Consider the following 21,813-nt stretch of genomic DNA (forward strand, 5'->3'; position numbering starts at 1 on the left):
TTCCATGTGATTCTGATATAGGTTATCTACAAATCAGCCTTTAGGAACCACTGCTCTAGGATGAAAAACTGTTGAAGCTGCATAGGTTTCTGAGGCCCAGCTCAATTCAGAAGAATAATCAGTTTGAATCATATAAATGTTATGTAGAAGCCCTGAACCAATTCTCTTTCTGTGGTTTATAAAAGACTTTTTTATGATTTTATTTATTTATTTGACAGAGAGAGAGAAAGAGTACACATATGTAGGGGGAGCAGGAGAGGAAAAAGCATCCTCCCTGCAGAGCAGGGAGACCAATGTGGCTTGATCCCAGGAGCCAGGGATCATGACCTGAGTTGAAGGCAGACGCTTAACCAACTGAACCACCCAGGCACCTCTATAAAAGACTTCCTAATACTCAGTGTGAAATTAATTATTTTTCCTTATCTGGAGAAAAACATGGATTTCCAAACTGTAACTACTGAATAATTTACATCATGTATGTATACTTCATGTACATTTCATGTCTCACAATGAATGAACAGGTAAGGGTGATTTCAGGTAATATGTGAAATCTCTGTCGAAATATATACCTCTATTGGGATGCCTGGGTGGCTCAGAGGTTGAGTGTCTGCCTTTGGCTCAGGGCGTGGTCCCAGAGTCCCAGGATCAAGTCCCACATCAGGCTTACTGCATGGAGCCTGCTTCTCCCTCTGCCTATGTCTCTGCCTCTCTCTCTCTCTCTCTGTCACTCATGAATAAATAAATAAATAAAATCTTTAAAAAAAAAAAAAAACAAATATATACCTCTGTTATTTAATTTTCTACTGATGTCCAGAGAAGGACCTGCCCCAGTGATACTGATTTCTGATGAGATGCTGCAACTGCCAAGTATTTCTGCTCCAAGAACAGCTACAAAGTGAGTTAAAACAACTCCCCTTCTCTGAAGCAATACCTATTTAGAACAAAACCCTCTATGATCCACTTTCTACTCTATCCATCCCTCCAAAGGAAAAAGATGGAAAGTGCTGGTAGTCAACTTTGGCAATCCTGAAACTCCCACCTCCTAGTACATTTTCAAAGAACCAATACTAGGGCTAACAGAGGCCTTTCAACCAATTACTGACCAGTGCCTAAAAAAATATCTCACACAGGCCCAGCCTAAAGCCCTTAAGACAGCTGGGCCTGTTCAAGCCAAGCTTACACATGGCATCCCTTTCTTACTCTTCCTCCCTCATTCTGATGAGGCTGTCAATCCAGGCATCACACCTACCCCATGTGAGGATTGAAATGAGACCTTTGTTGGCAACAGAGCCTTCTCATCTCCTAGATGAGTGATCGCATACACAAAAAAGGCTTATTACAGAAAATGTAGAGAACCCTCAAAGGTCAAAAAAGTAAGTTAGCTACATTTTTCAGAGAGAACCACTGTTATTTATTTATCGACACAAACATATACACACATGCAAACACAACTGAATATACTGTTTTGAAATCCATTTCTTAACTTACTCTGTCTTGAGCATTCTCCCGTGTGATAGACCTGCATAGCTCTAACTGTTTGTTATTATAAATAATATTCTGATTGCTCTCTCTGCTTGATCTCCAAGGTAAATCCCATCTTCTCCTGACAGGACACACTATTCTTAGTCATTTACCATTTTGCAAAATTGAATTTCAAATCCCTTCTGACCGCTACAGTCAGCACTCTCTAAAGGAGAAGGAATACTCCCAGGTTTGAAGGGAAGGGGGGTTTCAATCAAGCCTACTTGATTCCACATTTCCCCTTCAGTAGAAGTGAAGGAGATCCAAATGTTCTTCTAGAACATAAAAAACCTTGGCTTTTTTGTAGGGTGAGAGCATGGGTATAAAGAAAAGAGGCATGTCAATTTACAGGATATACAAATTCCTTTTTACCTTTAATGAAGGAGAACAACTTTGGTCTATTTTTTTTGGTCTATTTTAAAATATAAAGGCAAGATTTGTATGCTCATGCCACCTTTAACCTAAGATGAATCTCCTTTCTATTGGATTCTCTGAATTCTCCCACGTCTGACCCAGGCTCTCTCTAGGCTGTGCAAGGGTACCATCTTGTGGCTGATACAAAAGATAATCAGAAGACACTTAGCTTTCTAGTGTGTGAGGGTATGAGAAAAATCAAGTACAACTGCAAGCACCTCTTTAAGAAAAGGTTTGCTTCAATTGTAACAGAATATGCACATCATTGTTTATTGGCTTTTTAAAATTTAAATTCAATTAATTAACATATAGTGTATTGCTGATTTCAGAGGTAGAGGTCAGTGATGTCATATCACATCCCAATCTTAATATCCATCACCAGGTCACCCCATCTCCTTACCCCGTTTATTGGCTTTTTTTAAAAAATGCACATAAACCAAATGCTTAGAGAGTTTCCAGTCCTCAAGTGATAACATTCTGATATGAGCCCAACATTTCAGAACCTTCTAAACACCAATACTTGAAAGGAAAATGACATTTTATTTAGCTTGCTTAAGAGTAAGTCATTTTAAAAACAAACAAACTTTGGAGTAGTGAAAAGATCTCAAGAGTAGGTGTTAGAATAATTGGGTTGCCATCAGAGCTACATGAGTTTCAGTGACCTTGGGTCACTTAACTCCTTAATCCCTGATCCTTCATCTGAAAAAGGGAGAGAATACCTGAGCTGGGAGCTTCATAGAGTTGCTGAGGTCACATATGGGAGAAGTGCTGAAGTGTGCTAAAGTACCAGACAGAATATAAAGCCTTATTACTGTCATTCAGAACAGCTGGATTAGTAATCTGGATTTTTTTAAAATATCTCCAAACATAATACTACTGGAGAGATTGTCCCTGAATGAGGACAGTTCCGTCTCAGAAGTCAGGGGGGAAAGGTGTCTGCAGGGAAAGTTTCAGAAAGAAAAACTGACCATCTCTTAGGTATTAAGCATCTCAAATGTTAGGAGAATTTGAAGAGAACTTTCAGAGGCTGAAGATAGTTTTTTTAAATAAAGCCTTTGAAAAAGCAATGGCTTATAATTTAATGGCTTCCAATTTAAAATGCTAAGTACTTCCAATTTAATATGCTAAGTACAAAAACAACAAAAGAAATCACAAAAAAACAAGACTGACACACTTCCCTCTCTTTACAGTTAAACTTCACAAGACAAAGATCCAAATACAAAACTGAAAGACAAGCAAATTTGATTTTTTAAGCCATGTGCAACAATGATAATTCATGCAATTGGTTTAGCACTAAAATGCAAAAGTGTATGGATGTAAATATACACCTAATAAAAATGAAACAAAATTTCTTAAACCATATGGGGGGGAAAGCTCAATCTTTTGTAGTCAAAGTGCAGTTTAAAAACTAGTAAATCAAATATGAAAATTTCCTATCAGATAATGAAAATAAAGTTTTAATGAGAATACTCAAGGCTGTGTTAAGACATTCATGAATTCCTGCTAGAAGAGTCTACATGTGCAATCTTTCTGGAAAGCATTTTGGCCATGTGCATCAAGATGCTTACAAATGTGCATGTTCATGGAGTCATTGATTCCACTGCTGGAGGCTGAACATGCAATGGACAAGAATGCAGGTTGTGAGCCAGGTCACCTGAAACTGTCTCCCAGTCCTACTGCTTATTTAGCCAAACAACTAGACAAGAAAATGCCTGACTTCTCTGTGCTTTGATTCCTCACCATAAAGTGGGGTAATAATGGTACCTATTTCACCAAGTAGTATGAAGATTATATCAGTAAATCTAAGCCACCCAGAATACAACTAGTGCATCATAAGATGGTATTAATATTACTGCTATTTTCATCATTGGAAGAACCTGACAACAATCTGGAAACTGTATTCATTAAGGAAATATGTACTGAGCAATACTTTTGGTTGTGAGATAGTGAACACAACAGTTATGGTCTCTGACCTAAAAAGCTTATACATAGATGAAAAAAAAAAAGTTACACTCTTAGATGTTCATTTCAATAATATTTATAGTAGCAATGACTGAAAATGACGCCAGTGTTCAAAACTACATGTCTATGAAGCAAAAGATTGAATAGCATAGTGTGGATTACTCTGCAGTCACTAAAACCTAATGTTATGAGGCTTAATTTCTTCATCAGATAAATGGACATTACCATAGAATCATTATAAGGATCAGAATAGTCATGAATACAAGGAAGCTTTGGAAATAGTAAGGTATTATGTAAATACTAATTATTATTATTTGTTGGGGTCTACATAAGCTCAATTATGAACATAATTTTAATGCATCTTTACTGAACATTTACTATGTGCCAGATATTGTGCACATATTATCTCATGTAATTCCTAATCCAAACAGCCGCCATGTTTAGAAAATAAAAGTACACAATGCCTATTAAATTAGAATTTCAGATAAATGTTGAATAATTTTTTAGTATAAACATGTCTGAAATGCAATTATTCAGTGTTTATCTGAACTATTTGGAACATACTTATACTAAAAGTTATTCATTATTTATCTGAAACATTTAAAATGTACTTATACTAAAAATTTATTTGTTTTTCATCTGAAATTAAAATTTACCTGGGCATCATACATTTTATCTAGTAACCCACATCAATCCTATGAAATAAATATAATAATTATATATGTGAGAGCAAGCCAGAAACAAAAACAGAGATTCAATTTTAATTGGTGCAATGACAGATCACCCACCACTCCTACTATGGACCAGAAAGAGGAAGAAGTATTAAATCAAGAGGCAGAATGAGAAAGCCAGAAATTATTGCCTGGTTCTCCCTGCAGTATTCTCGTTATTTAAAATATTGTAATTTCTCAGAATACATTAAGCCCAAATTCAAATACTCAACATAAAAACATGGTGCAAAGCCAAATCTAAATGACTTTGGAATTATCAGGCATTTTGGAAGATTGACAACATCCATCCCTTCTTTTAGTGCAAATTATCTAGAGATGGAAGAATAAACATGTAAATGCTTATAAGCTGTTTTGAGTTGATGAGATTTCAGGTTCTGGGAGCTAACCTTGGGTTGCTTCATTTCTACTCGATGGTGGCAGCTGACTTGTTTTCTGTTACTTCAGTGGACCTTGAAATTATCCTGTTTGCTTCACATCAGGGTGTGCCATCCCCCCCTCCATTTGCAGTCAGCACCACTCAGAGAATAAACTATGTTAATTCACAGTGGCCTTGGTGATAATAGAGACATGTTCAAGCATCTTTTTGTTCTTGAAGGAAAGACGTCACTCTACTTTTGCAAAAGGTAGGCACGAGAAAAAGGGCCAATATTCAAATATATGTCATGGTGCACTGCAAAGGGTGGAATCAAGTATACGTGTATGTCTTGTAGCACTAATACCAATCAAAAGAAAGAAAGAAAGAAAGAAAGAAAGAAAGAAAGAAAGAAAGAAAGAAAGAAAGAATTGAGGAAAGACAAGGTAAAGGGGTCCCAGGAGGCCTGGGTTCCAATCTCAGCTATAGAATTAACTAGCTAGGTGACCTTCAACTAGTCCCTGATTCTTTCTGAGCCCCATTTCCACCATCCAAAGCCTGACATCAGGGCAGTCCAGGTGGCTCAGCGGTTTAGCGCCGCCTTCAGCCCAAGGCGTGATTCTGGAGACCTGGGATTGAGTCTCGTGTCAGGCTCCCTGCATGGAGCCTGCTTCTCCCTCTGCCTGTGTCTCTGCCTCTCTCTCTCTCTCTCTCTCTCTCTCTCTCTCTCTCTCTGTCTCTCATGGATAAATAAATAAAATCTTTAAAAAAACAAAAAACAAAAAAAACAAAGCCTGACATCAATATCTGCTCTGTTCCACAGGAATATTTTGGGACAAGATTGCGTATCTAGAAAGCATCTTGGCTGTATGCTACTGAGAGAAGAAAGGTTATAACTGGTTCAAAGCAAAGTGATTTCAGGAATTAGGGGGCAAACTTCAAATCACTACTGCCCATCTGTGAACTCTGGTAAGACACTATTCTACCAAAGATGATAATATTTTCAAAAGAACCAAAGAAGGTGAGAAGAAAAATGTCGTTTCTTCTCCTTTCTTAAAGTTTATTTATTTATTTATTTGAGAGAGAGATAGAGAGATAAGCGCAAAAGCCCAGGCGTGGGGGTGAGGGTGAGAGAAGCAGAGGGAGAGGGACAAACAGACTCCCCGCTGAGCAGGGAGCCCAATGATGAGTCTCAATCCCAGGACCCTGAGATCCCAGGACCTGAGCCAAAGGTGGACACTTAACTGACTGAGCCACCCCAGCATCCACAGTGCTTCTTCTGTCTTCTCTCACAGTCATCCAGGGAGTTTGTTAAACATGTACTTCTGGGCTACACATCAGAGATTATAAATCAGTAGGAATAGAATTGGCCAAAGGGTCTGCATATTTAATAAGCTCCGTTGGTGATTCAGAAATAGATGGTCCATTTAAAACACTCTGAGAAACACTGGTCATTATCAATAAAATACATACATAGTTAAGATTTTTTATTTTTTATTTTTTTTAGTTAAGATTTTTTAAAGACAATGAAATAAAATGAAACTAGTAGAAAGCATATAGTAGACTTGCTCCAATATAAAGTTCTGGGACAGGAGAACCAAGACCTTCCCAAGAGTAGAGCTGGAGAGAGGGACCCACAGCACTGTCTAATCTCTCAAAATGTGTCTCTGATTGATTGGCAAGAGCCAGTTGGTAAAAATGATGGAAGAAAATGGACAAACCCAAGAGTCAAAAGGCCATACAATTTGGAAGAAAAACATAGGAAGATAGAAATTGTCACAGAACAAACAGTCTTTGGAAGGGTAGTACTATTGAGTCCTACAAATATAAAAGAGACAGCCCTTGGCAGAAGAAAAAACCAATTCGTCAAAAAGGAGTTTAACAATAAAAGTGTCAGTGTCCTTACAAAAAAAAAAAAAAAAATGATATAGAGGCTCAGTGGTTGAGCATCTGCCTTTAACTCAGGTCGTATCCTGGGATCAAGTCCTGCATCAAGCTCCCAACGGGGAGCCTGCTTCTTCCTCTATATCTGTGTCTCTCATGAATAAATAAATAAAATCTTTTTTAAAAATGATATACAATTTTCATGAAACATTTGTGGGTGGGAAATAAAAATATGTTCAATATGAAATTTTTTAAAATATTCTATAAGAATTTTAGAAGATGAGAGATCCCTGGGTGGCACAGCGGTTTGGCGCCTGCCTTTGGCCCAGGGCGCGATCCGGGAGACCCTGGATCGAGTCCCAGGTCAGGCTCCCGGTGCATGGAGCCTGCTTCTCCCTCTGCCTGTGTCTCTGCCTCTCTCTCTCTCTCTCCCTGTGTGACTATCATAAATAAATTTTAAAAAATTAAAAAAAAAGAATTTTAGAAGATGAGAAAGTACTCTGAAAAGCATAAAGAATAAATGAGATGATTACTACTTACAGTATTTTTTTTGACTGTCAAATTTATTCACTTCATGTCAGGCTTGGAAGCTAGTTATGGAGGGCTTTATGGCATTATCTTAGGATCCCCAGGGCCTACCTACTACAGTGTCTAGCATATAATAGGCACTAACCAGACGGATCGATAAGTAAATGGGTAGATGAATGGGTGGGTGAAATCAGGTTAATACAAAAAAAGCCAAGAGAAGAGCTGCAAGTTCATACAGTATTCATCAAATCACACAATTCTTCTCTATTTGGACTGAGCTGCCAAGTGACTGTTAGAGAAGACTTAGACCTATTTTAATACTAATATCGGCTGGCAATCATACATAACCTCCAAGGCATGTTTATCTGTCTTCCCGAAGGAAGTATACCTTGACTCATTTAACTTGGTATGCCAGTTATCTGTCGCCCCTCAGCCCCATACTTACCTTCTTCCGTCTATTCTGCATTGGCAGGTTTTGATATCTATAAGCTACATTCCCCAAAATCCCCCCCCCTCCAGTAACTGGTTTTCTGTTCAATTCTGGCAAGAGAAAGAAACATTATTTCTTTCTCACATTTTATTGCTTCTGCTGGTGTTTCTGGAAATAGCCGCAGACTGTCAGTGATCTAAGCTTCTGCTGTAACTGCTCTTCTCTGGTGGTCCCTGTACTGGTCAGGGAGACCAAGGTCTGCAGTCCTAGCATTGGCTAGATAGAACCCCTAGAAACTTGCTCTTGAGTTTTTATAACAACCCTTTTTTCCCTTTATTCCCCTAATCCCTAGCATTGATAGCTGCTTACTACAGATACACATTTATCTCTAGATATTATTCTTTCTCCTTTTTCCTTCTCAAGCTCCTTGTTTTTTCTCCTTAGCTTTTCCATCTCTTCAAACACCCATACAACCAAGATTTGCATTAAATTCCCTCTATTTGGGACGCTGGGGTGGCTCAGCCGTTTAGCACCTGCCGGGGCGTGATCCCAGGGTTCCGGGATCGAGTCTGGCATCAGGCTCCCTGCATGCAGCCTGGTTCTCCCTCTGCCTGTGTCTCTGCCTCCCTCTCTCTCTCTCTCTCTCTCTGCTTCTCCCTCTGCCTGTATCTCTTCCTCTCTCTCTCTCTGTGTGTCTCTCATGAATAAATAAAATATTTTTTAAAAATAAAATAAATTCCCTCTATTTGAAACAGAACTGGTTTCTATTTCTCTGACCATACTCTGACTGAGACATTTGGTAAAATCAGGGGAAATCTGATTACACTAGGTATTGAAAGCACAGGTTAGAGAATATTTCATTGGTTCCCTAAGAACCTGGAATAGAAACTGAAATTAAATTGGAGAATTAGATTATTAAACAGCACATATAGGGGACAAAATGCCTTCTCATTCTCCTGGAGTATCTCCTTGCATTTATTACCTTATTAATGTTGTTATTTTTTAATCTCTCTGCTTTTCTACAAACATCTGCAATTACCTCCCCCTCATGGAAGCTTCTCTGATTACCCCAGCTAACCTTGATCTTATTTACTCTGAATTCTTCTGGTCCTTTGGTTTTCTCAGTTCTCAAGAATTTCTCCAGGTATGTTATCAGTCAGTGTTGGCCAGATTCACTTCCCATACCCAAGTGATCATTGGAATTCTCAGAAGAAGAAAAAAAAAGTACAGATGCCAGGACCTCACTCCCACTCCTAACCTCCTGAATCAGAATTTCTGGAGTGAGGGCTGGAGGAGGTTGGGTAGAGAAAGCATATATATGTTTTGTATATTTCTAAGTAATAAACCCCTCAAGATCAGGGCCCTTCCATTTCCTATGTAGTATTTACTGTGCCTAACACAGTTTAAATACATGCAATAAAAACATGTCCATTTTTCCAATGAATTGATTGAGTGAAGATTCCCAGGAAGACCAGGTGGTGTCACTACTGCCTAATTAATATTTCTGCCCCAATGAAAAGCACCTCACGTAGCAAAATCTGACCTTCCCTGGACTCACTGATTCTGTACATTCCATCAGGTTTCTTTGGTTTTTGTTTTTTTTTCCCTAAGAAAGAACTGTGTAAACCTCACCAAGAAAATAGACAGCAAAATCTAAACAATGCATACAACTCGGGTCCTCTGAAAAGAAGTAGTGGCATCTTCTGAGAATGCCAGACTTCCTGGGAAGAAGCAAGCCTCTCCTTGCCCCCCAAGACCTCAGATCTCACTGCATTAGCTTCCTGGCATTAACATTCTAGAGAGCAAGCTTAAGAAACAAATGCTTAATGAGCTTGCAAGAAACACTCAACACCAAACAGATTGCATTTTTATTTACCTCTTGCAACCCCATTAGTTTTTAATGACATTTGGAGCCATTATTTGAAAATTTAATTTTCCTTTTATATCTTTTACTTTGATGTTATTGACTTAAATTATTCCTCATTCTTAGGTGAGCAAACCAAGATATACCATGAGCCACTTAATATGTGACTTCTAAGGCAATATAGAACCCTCACCTATGCCAAAAGCTGTTTAATAATTACTTCTAATTACTAACAGGCTGAGAATGGCATGTTTTCCGAAAGCAGTTTCCATAAAACTCAGACCTGGCTATATTTTAACATTTCTGAATTCTAATTCTCAAATTGTATTAAGAATCCAGTAAGCTGGTTGAAAGGAAATGAACTCTAGATTTATGGGTCCAAAGGAGCCTTGAAATGTCCTCTAGAACTTCTTAGGTTATACCTGATCTTCCCCATTTGAGCATCTACCTCCGGAAAAGTCAATTTCCTGGATAATCAGCCCTTTCTTCATATTAATTGTTCAGAGGCTTAAATTTCAATGAAAAGAGAGGTACTGAATGATAAACAGATCTGCAGTAGTAGAAATGGGCCCCCCTTTACAAGTAAGGAAAGGGTTAAGATATAGGCAGGAAGAGAAAGTAGGCCCTAAATCCTCCAAGGAAGCTCAAAGAAATCCCAAATGTGGAGAAATATTGAGGTGGACAAAACCAGAGATAAGGGAACAAAGGAGACCACCTGGCCCTGGATGTTAGGGAGTATTATTTTTTTTTTTTGGCAGCTACACCGTAATCACAGAAACTAACCAGACCTCAAAGCAGTAAACCGTTAAGAATGTTATCGATAGTCCTTGCTCAAACCAAGACAGCACCATAATTCCAAGGCCTCAAGCTTCCTGGTGAGTTCTCAAAAAAGACTGCCAGTAAAAGCCCACAGTGGCAACCCACTCAGGACTCTGCTTACTCTAGAGAGCCTTTTTCTTTCCTTTCTGTTCTCATCTTCACTTAATAAACTTTCATTTTGCTTCACCCTTTTGTGTCTGCGAGATTCATTTTCTGACTCTATGAGACAAGAACCCTGCAATCCTGTAACACTTATTCTTCATCAGCTGGGTGATCCTTGAATCCCTAATCACCTAGATCCTTAACCACTCTCCTTCAAGACTTATCCCCTAAATGTCCCCTAAAATGCCCTCATTTTCCAAATGATCAGCCAGCTTCTACTCACATTTTACAATAATCTGCTGGAGGCAGTCCTTGGCTGCCAATCATTTCACTTCAGGGCATCAAGCTTGTCCTCTGTTCCCCACTTAGTACTGAAGAAACTGTTCTTGTTTAGGTTAACCAGTTATTGCCCAGCACTATGTTCAGAGATTGTGTCAGTGATGTTAAAAGTTTTCCTCCCACTTTGTGGAACCTACACGTGTGGTAAACTCAGGTTGCTGGACCTTGATGACTTCCGGGTTTTAGTAATGGAGGGCTCCTAGAAGTTAACAGCAATGCTGCCAGGAGACAAAAATAAAGGAGCTTTGAGACAATATTCTTCATTTAGCCAGGACTCAATATCCCTGGAAAAGAACTTTCTAAGACTCCATATGGTGATAAGAGTTAATTTTCTAGGCTGTCAGTATCAGCTTTGTGTTCTTTAAAAAGGACTATTATTGCCCATGGTCAAGTGGTTGTCAATAACATTGTAATTTATTCCTCTTTTCCCATCATCCTGTTTCCTTCCCTCCCTCCCCCCCACCTTCTGCCCTTCCTTCGTTCCTTCCTTCCTTCCTCCCTTGTTTTCCTGGTCTTATAAATTTCTTTCCTAGTTTTTATAAACTTCTTTTCGATAAGTGTACAACATCAACTGGTTAATACCTACAGACTTGTATGCACTCCTCCTACCACCCTTCATCCCTCACTCACACCCACTCAGCCTCCACCCCCAACACAACCCTGTTGTCCAACTTATCATATAAAAGACTTTACAATCCTTGATATCCAGACTGGGAAAACGAGCCTCAGTTAAAATGCTGTTGCACAACACTGGGTTATAACTGTCATCATCACAATTTCAAATCACCTATCAACATTCAGCTGCTCCAATTTTATATCGCTCTGCAGAGAGTCAGAAACTAAAGGGAGATGCCTCAGCCTTTAGGAAATGCTTGTAAAATACCAATGGAATAAGATATTTTTGAAGTGCTTCAAATTTTGAAATAAAAATCTCCCGGCACATATCAGGGATAGTTGATTGTACCGAGTGAACTTGAGAGCAGTAAAAGTATCATATGTTGCAGTTTGACAGCAGGACTGTTTTTACAACCCCTTGCATTTCCCATACTCATTTTCTCCTAAGCTTCCCTCTGCAAATAAACACTTCAGAGATTTCCAAAAGCCCAAAGATAGGAGTTGCTACCTGCTACTCAACAGCTGCATCTTCAAAGCCACACAGATGTTAAATTCCTTTATGGACTACAGACCTGGTATTCAAGGCTCACCTCCTTCCCAAGCCCATCCAGAGAGCTCCACCATCTTTTAATCTCCTGTAGGACTTACCATTTGTACCACTCGCTGACCATATAAAATGCTTCAGGATACAAAAAAATTTAAGATTATCCACCCTAGGGCAGTCCCGGTGGCTCAGCGGTTTAGCGCCACCTTCGGCTTGGGGTGTGATCCTGGGGACCCAGGATAGGTCCCACATCGGGCTCCCTGCATGGAGCCTGCTTCTCCCTCTGCCTGTGTCTCTGCCTCTCTCTCTTTCTGTCTGTCAATTTCCTACCTCCCCATCCAGGAACCAACTAATGATAAACCATCCCTGAGGATGAGGAATCGACTTTTTCTTACAGGTTTTATTATGATTGATCTCTTAATTATAATAATCACCATACTAAGAAGGAACTTTGGTTATCAGTGGTTGACTATTATCCCATTATAAAAAATTATATATATAAAAATATATCATAGAGCCATAATGAACATTTTTGTGGCTAAATTTTTATGTACATCCATGAATATTTTTCAAAGAAATTCTTAGAAATAGAACTAATTGAACCCAATTTCAAGCTAATAATAGAAACCACAATACCATCAATATATAATGACAAGTATTCCTGCAGCATACTGTGTATCAGGTACTCTATCTATACTTTATATTCACAATGATCTTAGGAGGTGAATATCACACCATCCTTATTTTAAAAAGTGAAGAAAGTGAGGCTTGAGATTTATCTCTCAGAAAATGTGCTAGAAAATGACAGATCAGGGATTCAAACCCAGGTGTATTTCTATAAGCCATGCTCTGTCCGTTACACACAGAAAGGGGAATTCCCTCACTGTGCCACATAGGGTTTTCACTAAAACAATTTGAACTCAGGGAATCATAGAATGCAATACTGAGAGGAGCCACAAAAGTTCTTAAACTCAGTCCTTATCTGATACCAGTCAACCCTTCAACATTTCCTATATTTAACCTTTATTTAGTTATCTTTAAAGACAAACTCCCTCTTTTCCTAGACATTTTACTTTTATACTACTCTAAAAATAAAAAAAAAATCACTTTTTATTCTGAATTGAAAATTGTGTCCTTTTAGCAACCAAGCACCAATGCTACATTTAACCAGGAGGCCACAAAGATATTATCCATTCTCCCTATTATGTGACAGCCCTTCCCATGTGTCATCTATTCCCCTTGCCCTACTGACATCTTTAACTATTCTTCCTACCTTAGACCACTGAGTTTCCTCACCACTGGGAAGACTTCTCCTGACCATACTCCAGGGCTGTGGATCTTTCAACAAAGCCAGGCATCAGCTGTGAAACCATAAGGGCCATGCCTGAGACTAAAGAACATGATCCAGAGCAAGGCTTACTCTAGACCTATCCTAATAATGCCCAAAACCAAGTTCTGGCAAGATCTTCAGAGGATAGAGTTTAGAAGTTGAGCCCTATGGGACTAAAAAGCAGAGCACAAAGAATATAGTCAATGATACTGTAATAGCTACGTAATGGGACAGATGTAGCTATACTTATGGTAAACACAGCATAATGTATAAACTTGTCAAACCACTGAGTGGTACATCTGAAACTAATATAATACTGTCTGTCAAGTATAATCAAGAAAGAAAGAAAGGAAGAAAGGAGGAAGGAAATTAATTAATTAATTAATTAATTAATTGAATCTTGCCCCTGAAGCCATAAGAATCCTAGAAGAAAACAGACAGTAATCTCCTTGACATCGGCCTTGGTAACAATTTTTAAATCTGACTCCAAAAGCAAAAATAAACAAGTGAGACATCAAACTAAAAAACGTTTCTGCACAGCAAGGAAAAACATCAACAAAATGGAAAGTCAACCTGCTGAATGGGAGAAAATATTTACAAATCATACATGTAATAAGCCGTTAATATTCAAACAACACCAAAATATCATAAACTTTACCACCAAAAAAACAAACAAACAAAAAAAAAACAAACAATTAAAAATGGGCAGAGGACTTAAATAGACACTATTGCAAAGAAGGCATCTAAATGGGCAGTCATATGGAAAAATGCTCAGTATCACTAATCATTAGGGAAATGCAAATCAAAACACTATGAGATATCACCTCTCACTTGTTAAAATGGTGAATCAAAGCCAAGAAATAACAAGTGCTGGTGAGAATGTGGATAAAAGAGAACCCTGTGCCTTGTTAGTGAAATGCAAATTGGTACAACCACAATGGAAAACAGTGTGGAGGTTCCCCAAAAAATTAAGAACAGAACTATGATGTGATCCAACAATTTTACTTCTGGGCATTCATCCCAAGAAAACAAAAAAACAATTTCCAAAAGATACATGCACCCCTACATTCATTGCATTGTTAATCATAGCCTAGATATGGAAGCAACCCAAAAGTCTAAATAAATGAATGGATCAAGAAATTGTTGGAAAAATATTCCATGCTCATGGATTGGCAGAATTAATATTGTGAAAATGTCAATGTTACCCAGGGCAATTTACACGTTTAATGCAATCCCTATCAAAATACCATGGACTTTCTTCAGAGAGTTAGAACAAATTATTTTAAGATTTGTGTGGAATCAGAAAAGACCCCGAATAGCCAGGGGAATTTTAAAAAAGAAAACCATAGCTGGGGGCATCACAATGCCAGATTTCAGGTTGTACTACAAAGCTGTGGTCATCAAGACAGTGTGGTACTGGCACAAAAACAGACACATAGATCAATGGAACAGAATAGAGAATCCAGAGGTGGACCCTCAACTTTATGGTCAACTAATATTCGATAAAGGAGGAAAGACTATCCACTGGAAGAAAGACAGTCTCTTCAAAAAATGGTGCTGGGAAAATTGGACATCCACATGCAGAAGAATGAAACTAGACCACTCTCTTTCACCATACACAAAGATAAACTCAAAATGGATGAAAGATCTAAATGTGAGACAAGATTCCATCAAAATCCTAGAGGAGAACACAGGCGACACCCTTTTTGAACTCGGCCACAGTAACTTCTTGCAAGATACATCCACAAAGGCAAAAGAAACAAAAGCAAAAATGAACTATTGGGACTTCATCAAGATAAGAAGCTTTTGCACAGCAAAGGATACAGTCAACAAAACTCAAAGACAACCTACAGAATGGGAGAAGATATTTGCAAATGACATATCAGATAAAGGGCTAGTTTCCAAGATCTATACAGAACTTATTAAACTCAACAGCAAAGAAACAAACAATCCAATCATGAAATGGGCAAAAGACATGAACAGAAATCTCACAGAGGAAGACATAGACATGGCCAACACACACATGAGAAAATGCTCTGCATCCCTTGCCATCAGGGAAATACAAATCAAAACCACAATGAGATACCACCTCACACCAGTGAGAATGGGGAAAATTAACAAGGCAGGAAATCACAAATGTTGGAGAGGATGCGGAGAAAAGGGAACCCCCTTACACTGTTGGTGGGAATGTGAAATGGTGCAGCCACTCTGGAAAACTGTGTGGAGGTTCCTCAAAGAGTAAAAAATATACCTGCCCTACGACCCAGCAATTGTACTGTTGGGGATTTACCCCAAAGATACAGATGCAATGAAAGGCCAGGACACCTGCACCCCAATGTTTATAGCAGCAATGCCCACAACAGCCAAACTGTGGAAGGAGCCTCGATGTCCATCAAAAGATGAATGGATAAAGAAGATGTGGTTTATGTATACAATGGAATATTACTCAGCTATTAGAAATGACAAATACCCACCATTTGCTTCAACATGAATGGAACTGGAGGGTATTATGCTGAGTGAAATAAGTCAATCAGAGAAGGACAAACATTATATGGTCTCATTCATTTGGGGAATATAAATAATAGTGACAGGGAATAGAAGGGAAGGGAGAAGAAATGTGTGGGAAATATCAGAAAGGGAGACAGAACATGAAGACTCCTAACTCTGGGAAACAAACTAGAGGTGGTGGAAGAGGAAGAGGGCGGGGGGGGGGTGGGGGTGAATGGGTGACGGGCAGTGAGGGGGGCACTTGACGGGATGAGCACTGGGTGTTATTCTGTATGTTGGCAAACTGAACACCAATAAAAAATAAATTTATTATTAAAAAAATAAAAAGAAATTGTTGCATATACATATATACACAATGGAATATTATTCAGCCATAAAAAGAAAGGAATCTTGCCATTTACAACAATATGGATGAATCTTGAGGGCATTATGCTAAATGAAATAAGTCAGAAAAAAACAAATACCATATGATCTCACTTGCATGTGGAATCTAAAAAATAAACAACAAAACAAAATAAACCAAGTTCATACATACTGAGAACAGACTGGTGATTGTCGGAGGGGTGGTGGCCAGGGCATGAGTGAAGTGGGTAACAGGGGTCAAAAGGTACAAATTTCCAGTTATAAAATAAATAAGGCATGGGAATATAATGTACAGCATGATGACTACAGTTAATAATACTGTATTGTGGGGCACCAGGGTAGCTCAGTGGTTGAGCATCTGCCTTGGCTCAGGGCATGATCCTGGGGTCCTGGGATCGAGTTCTACATCCAGCTCCCCAAAGGAAGCCTGCTTCTCTCTCTGCCTATGTCTCTGCGTCTCTGTCTCTGTCTCATGAATAAATTTTAAAAATAATTTTAAAAATACTGTATTGTAAAAAATGACAATAATATTTCATTGTATATTTGAAAGTTGCTAAGAAAGTAAATCTTAGAGCATTCATCACAAGAAAAAAATTTTTGAAGTATGTATAATGACAGATAATAACCAGACTTATGGTAATCATTTTGCAATACATACACCTATTGAATTACAATGTTGTACAACATCTGAAATTAATATAATGTTATTTTTTTAAACTAATATAATGTTATACGTCAATTACATCTTAGTAAAAAACAAATTAAAAAATAAATAAATTGAGCCATGCCCAAGAGAAAGGCACTTGGGAAACATTCCGGGCTTTCCACCAATCTTCTCTAACAAGATAGAAAGACAACAAATGAAAAACTCACTGGAAGGACAGGTCTTAAGAGCAGATTGAAGATGGCAAAGGAATCAGGTGGAGACAGATCAATAAAACTTAAGATCAGAGAGGGGAGAAAAAGTAAACCAATGATTCCAAAATCTTTTTTTTTCCCCAAAATCTATTCTAATGCATGTGCTATCCTGCCTTCCTCTGGCGATGTCTCTTCCTTTCAAGGAAGCCATAGATTCCCTTCACATACAAAGGCTGGTGGGTCGCATGGCCTATATCCCAGAATCCACAGGCTGTTGGGGAACAGGACTTACCTGTCTGGAGATCCCATAGCGCACAGGGCCAGTTCAGGGCTTCCAAAGGCTGCTGAAACAATATGAAATATGGGCCTTTTGAGTCTGTATTCCCGAAGCCTCTTTGGATCTTGGGCGAGTGAAAAAATTTAGGGTTCCAGACAAGAATCTGAATGAAAAATAAGCAGCTGAGTGTACTCCTTGGTCCTGGGCACGGACAATATGCGGACTCCCACGCGGGACAAGGACATCATGAGAATCCATAAGACCAACACCACAAAGATGTCTGCACTCGAGAACTGTACACCACACTGATGCCCATGAGTGAACAAAGATTCAAATCAATTCAAATCTGTTGAGCATCTGCTACATTTCAGGCACTGTTCCGCTGACCCTGCAACGATAGACATAAATGGTGCCAGCCATCAAAAACCTGTCTGGGGGGAATCCCTCGGTGGCACAGCGGTTTGGCGCCTGCCTTTGGCCCAGGGCGCGATCCCGGAGAGCCGGGATCGAATCCCACGTCGGGCTCCCGGTGCATGGAGCCTGCTTCTCCCTCTGCCTGTGTCTCTGCCTCTCTCTCTCTGTGTGACTATCATAAATAAATAAAAATTAAAAAAAAAAAAAAAAACTTGTCTGGGCTTACAAAGAGCCCATCGAGAACATGCCTTTGCAGGAACCCCGAGGCCCGTGGGCACACACCAGCTCCTGGTGAACACAGGCACCATCCCCACCTCTGAGCTCCTTCAAGCATGCCAGTAGTGAGGTTCAGGGTCAGCCGGGTCATCACAGTCCCCGTGGAGGCCAAGAGCCCGGCCGCCCCGCCCAAGCTGGTGAAGGGGCTCCAACGGCTAGCGCCCCACCGCAACCCCACGAAGAGCACCATCACGGACTCAGCGGGGCACACCCTGGCGCGTGCCGATGAGCTGCACCCGGATACGCTTGAAAACCCCTGAGGAAGCCCAGACATCTGCATCTCTATCAAGAAATCCAACGCGGTGGTCCTGTGCCTCGAGACAGTCAGCAAGGCGTCGGACGTGTGGGGCCAGCTCCAGTCGCACCAGGAGCAAGTGACTGCGCGGAAGGCGCCACCCCTCCCCGATGGCTGGTCGTGGACATCAAACTTGAGGTGTCTGCCAGCCAGGAGCTCAAGCGGTGGGCCCGCTACAGGCCGAGAGCGCGAGAAGGCTTCGCCCAAGGCCTACAAGACCTGACGCCAGGCCGCGATAACCTCCCTCGGCAGGCGCACGCAGCACCTCATCCGGGTCGCTGGCGACGGCGCAATGGCGGCCCCCAATGGGCCTGAGTGGAGGGAGCAGGTGCTTCAACGTCGGCGACGGCACGCCGCACGCCGCACGCCGCACGCCGCACTCTGCACATGGCACGCAGACGGCCTCCCGGGGCCATCTCACGCCGCGCTGCCTCTACGTCAGCACGCTGACGACGCAGCCCCTGCTGGTGGAGCCCGTCTGCCTCGTGGAGGCCCCGCGTCTACCTGCTCGCTAGCGAGGCCTTGGGAGGGCAGCCATGCCTTCCCCCGCCACATGTCCGACCACTGCCAGGCAGATCCCGCCCGAAGACCCCTCCCACAGCACCAGCGGGTGGCGGCGGGGACACACAGGTGCACAGGCCTGGTGGAAGGCATGCTGGCCCCAAACAGCTTCCTGAGCAGCTTGTACTCCACGCGCTCCCCACGGCAGCCCCAGGGCGGTGGGCAGAACACAGCGTGGCGCCCAGCACGCCTGCCCGCACTATGCAGATGCAGGGACGCCCTCCCTGCCATCGCTCCTCATTAATGCTTGATGACATTTCCTTCAATACTGATTTCAGGATTTCAGAGGCGACAGAAATGCCCTCACCAATGGGGGTAGGGGAAGGGATGCAACACCCAACACTTTTTTTTTTTCCATTTCGTCAGAGGGAACTCAAATGTCAGATACATACATACATACATACATTGACAGGTTGATTTGGGTCAGTGGATGTTCCCCACCTCCAGAGAAGGAACAAGCAGGTAGACATTTCTCGTTGAACAGAAACCAGAAGGCAGGAAATCTTACACAATGAAAAAAAAAAAAAAAAAAACTTACACAATGTCCCCATGAGCATCTCCAGTTGTGTTGGTGCCACTGGAATAATAAATTTTAGATGTGGTGACAAACGAATCTGTCTAGGGAAATGAGATAGGTAAATAGGCAACATAGCCTGTAAGTGACACAAATGACACAGAAGGTTCTAAAGTAGCACAGAGGAAGGAGTGATTAACTTGGTGTTGGGGCAGAGTATCTCTCTTTTTTTTTAAGATTTTTTTTTTTATTTGAAACAGAGAATGCACAATGGGGGGGGGGGGTTGCAAGGGAGAAGCAGACTCCTGGTTGAGGAGGGAGCCCCACCCAGGTCTCAATCCTAGGACCCTAGTATCATGACCTGGGTGGAAGGCAAGAGGTTTAACCAACTGAGTCATCCAAGTAGCCCCAAGACAGACTTTCTCATTCATTCCAAAAGCATTTCCTGGATACATATGCACTGCAATGAACCAAATCCTGGACAAATACATTTTCCAGCAGAGAGGAAAAGAGACGTTTCAAGCAGAAAAGATCACATACCTAAATAGATGTCTGAAAGATTATGGTGTCTTTGAAGAACTGTAAGACATTCCAAATCATGGAGAATAAAATTTGAAAGAAAAAAAGCAGCAGATGTGGCCGAGGTATGCAATAACTCATACTATGTATTGAATGCAATAATTCATATGTATAGGGTTTGATAATTCACAGTAAGTGCAGGAAACAGCATAAGTAAGTTTTGTGGAGGCTTAAGCCCAGACAGTGTTTGTATATATTAAGTGCTTGATAAAAGTTAAAACTTCTAGCAGCATTTACGTGCTTATACCACAGAAATACTTAACCTTTCTGGCCTCAGGCTGCAAGCTTCCTGCAGGGATAGGAGTTGGGGGGAAGGTGTTAAGGGGGGTCAGTGAATCACCTTTCTCTCCTTCAGGCTGAAGGACACTCAACTGGTGCCTCTTCCCCACCCAGAAGTCCAACCTAGGGCTGGGACCAGTGCCATCAGATAAAACAGCATAGCTACTTCTTTTACTAACTTCCCCACCTGCTCTGAACTCCACTGGGAGATTTAGATTACTCTTTTTCTGAAAGATTCATGTATGACTCAAAGCAGTAAGGAGTTGGAGACAGAAATTATGCATTTAAAAAAAAAGTTAACATTTTTATATTTCAAGAAGGAGAACAAGACCATGTTTGGGGCTTTTAAGAAGTATCTCTATGAAGGCTCATTCCCTTCCTAACTCTTCCTCTGTCTCCTTATCTTCCTGCCTTCCCCTCTCTTTGGGCCTTACTCCTCCCTGTCTCTGTCTCCTTCCCCTATCATTCCCTACTATTCCTACCAGGATGTAGATAGAGCCCTTGTTCCAGCCATTTCATAAGTAAGGAATCTTTTGCAACTTCCGGTTTTAGCTGGATGCCAGTGGGAGCTTTTTCTGACGCCCCCTCCCCCAACACTTCCATAAGCCCTGTTCTGTAGGGTGCATTCTTTTGTGGAAGAGACATGCCAAGAGGGTGCTTCACCTCCAAAGGGCCTGCCTCCACTTTGCTTTCTGATGTTCTTTAAAGACAGACTTTATGAGAGTAGTTTCTTCCAAAGGTTAACCTGTCTAATCTACATAGGGAGTGTGTTCTCTTAATATAGCTTTAACCTTGTTCTTGTGAGTAACACTAGATCTCTTTCCTTGCCTGGTTTTCATTAAGGCCTTTCTTGATTAACTGAAAAATCACTCTGCCTGGATCATCTGAGACAATGGCACTGTACGCCAATAGTTTGTTCCACATTGCCATGTTTCTTCCTGATAAAAGTGTAAGAAATGTGTGTGTGTGTGTGTGTGTGTGTGTGTGTTGGGATAGGTAGAATGTGACATTGTTTATTGCACCAGATATGTAAGTATTTATTTGAAATTTGATAAATAATACCTTTTCTCCATCTCCATTGAGAACTGGAAAACCAGAGAGAGGCTTGCATTGTCAAAAGAGATTTCAGTTAACCACTCAGCATAAGAAAAGACACATCCAATACTTAGAGACTATTATCATTCTTACAAAAAGTGAATCTCCACAGGGGACTTTAGGATGGGCTGGTCTAGGTAGAACCTACCTCTTCCCAGGCTTAGTTTGTGGCCCCTCTTGGGGAAGGAAAGCTAACTCGAGTGCTCTCTCAGTACAGCCTTGAACTGATTCTAGAAAACATGGTTGCAGCTTCTTTTTCCTATCTGCTCCAAGCCTTAAATATGTGTTCTTCTCCTATGCAGATCACCACACAAATGCAACATCCCTTGGAAATACTGAGGCTAAGGCAGGAAGGATAC

General features: G+C 40.7%; 1 protein-coding gene across 27 annotated transcripts in view; it reads right to left on the reverse strand.

The window, feature by feature from the left end:
• The window catches only part of GLIS3 (GLIS family zinc finger 3), a 548,443-nt gene extending 529,745 nt beyond the window's left edge, over positions 1-18,698 (reverse strand). For 6 of the 27 annotated variants that reach the window (XR_013385993.1, XR_013386010.1, XR_013386000.1 and 3 more), the window contains exon 1: positions 17,457-18,695. The gene's annotated coding sequence lies outside the window, so the exon portion shown is untranslated. Of the gene's footprint in view, positions 1-10,890; positions 11,165-17,456 lie in introns of all 27 variants that reach the window. The other 21 variants (XM_077908825.1, XM_077908770.1, XM_077908751.1 and 18 more) reach the window with 8 other exon arrangements.
• Positions 18,699-21,813: the final 3,115 nt, after the last annotated feature.

Source organism: Canis aureus, chromosome 1, assembly GCF_053574225.1.
Source record: "Canis aureus isolate CA01 chromosome 1, VMU_Caureus_v.1.0, whole genome shotgun sequence".
Taxonomy (NCBI): domain Eukaryota; kingdom Metazoa; phylum Chordata; class Mammalia; order Carnivora; family Canidae; genus Canis; species Canis aureus.